The sequence below is a fragment of the Heterodontus francisci genome, unplaced genomic scaffold (genome assembly GCF_036365525.1).
Source record: "Heterodontus francisci isolate sHetFra1 unplaced genomic scaffold, sHetFra1.hap1 HAP1_SCAFFOLD_345, whole genome shotgun sequence".
In the NCBI taxonomy this organism is placed as follows: domain Eukaryota; kingdom Metazoa; phylum Chordata; class Chondrichthyes; order Heterodontiformes; family Heterodontidae; genus Heterodontus; species Heterodontus francisci.
The window spans coordinates 211,901-216,890 of record NW_027141121.1 but is presented as its reverse complement, the minus strand read 5'-3'; positions in this window follow the sequence as shown (position 1 = coordinate 216,890).

Genomic DNA, 4,990 nt, shown 5'->3' with positions numbered 1-4,990 from the left:
AGTGTGAGATATCATGGGGTATCTCAGTCCCCAGGTGAACACTGAGTACAGACAGTGAGAGACACTCGATGGTCAGTGTGAGATATCATGGGGTATCTCAGTCCCCGGGTGAACACTGAGTACAGACAGTGAGAGACACTCGATGGTCACTGTGAGATATCATGGGGTATCTCAGTCCCCAGGTGAACACTGAGTACAGACAGTGACAGACACTCGATGGTCAGTGTGTGATATCATGGGGTATCTCAGTCCCCAGTTGAACACTGAGTACAGACAGTGAGAGACAATCGATGGTCAGTGTGTGATATCATGGGGTATCTCAGTCCCCAGGTGAACACTGAGTACAGACAGTGAGAGACACTCGATGGTCAGTGTGAGATATCATGGGGTATCTCAGTCCCCAGGTGAACACTGAGTACAGACAGTGAGAGACACTCGATGGTCAGTGTGAGATATCATGGGGTATCTCAGTCCCCAGGTGAACACTGAGTACAGACAGTGAGAGACACTCGATGGTCAGTGTTTGATATCATGGGGTAACTCAGTCCCCTGGTGAACACTGAGTACAGACAGTGAGAGACACTCGATGGTCAGTGTGAGATATCATGGGGTATCTCAGTCCCCAGGTGAACACTGAGTACAGACAGTGAGAGACACTCGATGGTCACTGAGAGATATCATGGGGTATCTCAGTCCCCAGGTGAACACTGAGTACAGACAGTGAGAGACACTCGATGGTCAGTGTGTGATATCATGGGGTAACTCAGTCCCCTGGTGAACACTGAGTACAGACAGTGAGAGACACTCGATGGTCAGTGTGAGATATCATGGGGTATCTCAGTCCCCAGGTGAACACTGAGTACAGACAGTGAGAGACACTCGATGGTCACTGAGAGATATCATGGGGTATCTCAGTCCCCAGGTGAACATTGAGTACAGACATTGAGAGACACTCGATGGTCAGTGTGAGATATCATGGGGTATCTCAGTCCCCGGGTGAACACTGAGTACAGACAGTGAGAGACACTCGATGGTCAGTGTGTGATATCATTGGGTATCTCAGTCCCCGGGTGAACACTGAGTACAGACAGTGAGAGACACTCGATGGTCAGTGTGAGATATCATGGGGTATCTCAGTCCCCAGGTGAACACTGAGTACAGACAGTGAGAGACACTCGATGGTCAGTGTGTGATATCATGGGGTATCTCAGTCCCCAGGTGAACACTGAGTACAGACAGTGAGAGACACTCGATGGTCACTGAGAGATATCATGGGGTATCTCAGTCCCCAGGTGAACACTGAGTACAGACAGTGAGAGACACTCGATGGTCAGTGAGAGATATCATGGGGTATCTCAGTCCCCTGGTGAACACTGAGTACAGACAGTGAGAGACACTCGATGGTCAGTGAGAGATATCATGGGGTATCTCAGTCCCCAGGTGAACACCGAGTACAGACAGTGAGAGACACTCGATGGCCAGTGTGAGATATCATGGGGTATCTCAGTCCCCAGGTGAACACTGAGTACAGACAGTGAGAGACACTCGATGGTCACTGTGAGATATCATGGGGTATCTCAGTCCCCAGGTGAACACTGAGTACAGACAGTGAGAGACACTCGATGGTCAGTGTGAGATATCATGGGGTATCTCAGTCCCCAGGTGAACACTGAGTACAGACAGTCAGATACACTCGATGGTCAGTGTGAGAGATCATGGGGTATCTCAGTCCCCAGGTGAACATTGAGTACAGACAGTGAGAGACACTCAATGGTCAGTGTGAGATATCATGGGGTATCTCAGTCCCCAGGTGAACACTGAGTACAGACAGTGAGAGACACTCGATGGTCAGTGTGAGATATCATGGGGTATCTCAGTCCCCGGGTGAACACTGAGTACAGACAGTGAGAGACACTCGATGGTCAGTGAGAGATATCATGGGGTATCTCAGTCCCCAGGTGAACACCGAGTACAGACAGTGAGAGACACTCGATGGCCAGTGTGAGATATCATGGGGTATCTCAGTCCCCAGGTGAACACTGAGGACAGACAGTGAGAGACACTCGATGGTCACTGTGAGATATCATGGGGTATCTCAGTCCCCAGGTGAACACTGAGTACAGACAGTGAGAGAATTTCAATGGTCAGTGTGAGATATCACAGGGTATCTCAGTCCCCTGGTGAACACTGAGTACAGACAGTGAGAGACACTCGATGGTCAGTGTGAGATATCATGGGGTATCTCAGTCCCCAGGTGAACACTGAGTTCTGACAGTGAGAGAAACTCGATGGTCACTGTGAGATATCATGGGGTATCTCAGTCCCCAGGTGAACACTGAGTTCTGACAGTGAGAGAAACTCGATGGTCACTGTGAGATATCATGGGGTATCTCAGTCCCCAGGTCAACACTGAGTACAGACAGTGAGAGACACTCGATGGTCACTGTGAGATATCATGGGGTATCTCAGTCCCCAGGTGAACACCGAGTACAGACAGTGAGAGACACTCGATGGTCAGTGTGAGATATCATGGGGTATCTCAGTCCCCGGGTGAACACTGAGTACAGACAGTGAGAGACACTCGATGGCCAGTGTGAGATATCATGGGGTATCTCAGTCCCCAGGTGAACACTGAGTACAGACAGTGAGAGAATTTCAATGGTCAGTGTGAGAGATCACAGGGTATCTCAGTCCCCTGGTGAACACTGAGTACAGACAGTGAGAGACACTCGATGGTCAGTGTGAGATATCATGGGGTATCTCAGTCCCCAGGTGAACACTGAGTTCTGACAGTGAGAGAAACTCGATGGTCACTGTGAGATATCATGGGGTATCTCAGTCCCCAGGTGAACACTGAGTTCTGACAGTGAGAGAAACTCGATGGTCAGTGTGTGATATCATGGGGTATCTCAGTCCCCTGGTGAACACTGAGTACAGACAGTGAGAGACACTCGATGGTCAGTGTGAGATATCATGGGGTATCTCAGTCCCCAGGTGAACACTGAGTTCTGACAGTGAGAGAAACTCGATGGTCACTGTGAGATATCATGGGGTATCTCAGTCCCCAGGTGAACACTGAGTTCTGACAGTGAGAGAAACTCGATGGTCAGTGTGTGATATCATGGGGTATCTCAGTCCCCAGGTGAACACTGAGTTCTGACAGTGAGAGAAACTCGATGGTCAGTGTGAGATATCATGGGGTATCTCAGTCCCCAGGTGAACACCGAGTACAGACAGTGAGAGACACTCGATGGTCAGTGCGAGATATCATGGGGTATCTCAGTCCCCAGGTGAACACCGAGTACAGATCATCTTCCAGTCTCCATAAACTTGGCCTCATCCAAATCCCTGCTGCTCCCCCCGTGCCCTAACTCGCACTGAGTCCCGTTCACTCATCGCCCCTCCCTATTCTCGCTGTCCTACACTGGCTCCCGGTCGAGCAACGCCTCATTTCAAACATCCTCATCCCCCACATTCAAACCCTCGATGGCCATGCCCCTCCCTCACACTGTGACATCCTCCAGCCCTACAACCCTCAATGGTCACTTCGCCTCTCCAATTCCACACTGTTTCACATCCCAAATTCCTTCAATCCTACATTGACAGCCGGTGTTTCAGCTGCCTTGGCCTTAAGCTCAGGAATTCCATCCTAAAACCTCTCTCCTCTCAACGTTTCCTGCTCCTTTAAGACACCCTTTGAAACCTACATCCTGGAGCAAGAGGGTTTCCACCTGTCCTACCATCACCTAATGTGATCCTGTATCAAATTAGCAGTCTGTTTACGTTATGGACAAGTGCGTGTGATATTATGGGAGGTTAAAGGCACTATATCAATGCACGTTGTGGTTACTGTTACCTCTGCATCCCAGTCCCCTCAGTCACTCTGTCCCACAACACATACTGGCCCCTGGAGAGAGAGCGTGTTGTGCCCAGGTCTACACTTGGGGTCTATCACCATCCATGGGCACTGCCAGGAAGGGAGTGACTGGTCAACACGGACAGCAGAGTCTGGTTCAGTTCCCTGGAGTTTCAGTGACGTTCACTTTGTGTTTCACATCCTTTATTCACTGTGTCCCTGACAATAAGGAGGGGAGCGAGTAAACTGTCTCATTTCTGTGGGTGACCACGGGACATCCCAGAATCACCCATCTGCACCATATACAAACAGCAATCTACCTGTACAATAAGCAGCTTTCCAGTCGGGTGTTGGCTTCAACTCATAAACAAAATAACTGCTGCAGTTTTTGATCTTTATTTCCTGGGTCTTGTGACAGCGATTTCCACCCGTGTTAAAACAAACTGTCCTCGTTACTTCCCCCTGTCCCACACTGGGATGGGAACCTGAAATGAGAGTTTATAAATATTGAAGAATGTAACTGATGTGAACAGTGCTGGACAGTGAATGTAAATCTGATATTATAAAGGCTGAAATTACCCTGTAAAAAGCCTGGATACTTTGTGGAGCAGTGATGATGTGGGACAGCAGTCTCCGGAATCTTCTGTCCACCAGAACTGAAACAACAATCACACAGTCAGTTCCTGAACTGCTGGTAAATATTAACCGTGAGGGAGACTGGTACCGTCAGAGAGTACCAGAAACTGGGAGCAATCCCTCACACTCCCTGTCCCTGTTTTATGTCCCCTTTATCCCAGGCATTGCCCTTTACTCTCTGTCCCTGTTCTCTATTCTCTGCTGTACTGACTATGTCCTTTATTCTCCCTGTTTCTCTTTGTCGGATCCGTTTCTTCTCCATTCTCAGTCTCCCTGCAGTTCCTGTTCCTGCACTGACACTTTGTTCTCTTTGGTACATTTTCTCCTCCCTCATTAACTGGTTTACCCAGAATTTGTTCCTTTACATTACCTTTTAAATCTGTACCATCCTTGAACAAGATTCTCATCACATTTCCACTGGCTGGAGCGTGCAGGCTTTGGACAATCAATGCTCCTCCAGGGCTGGTCCAGGACTGTGTGAGTTACACACGGGTTAGT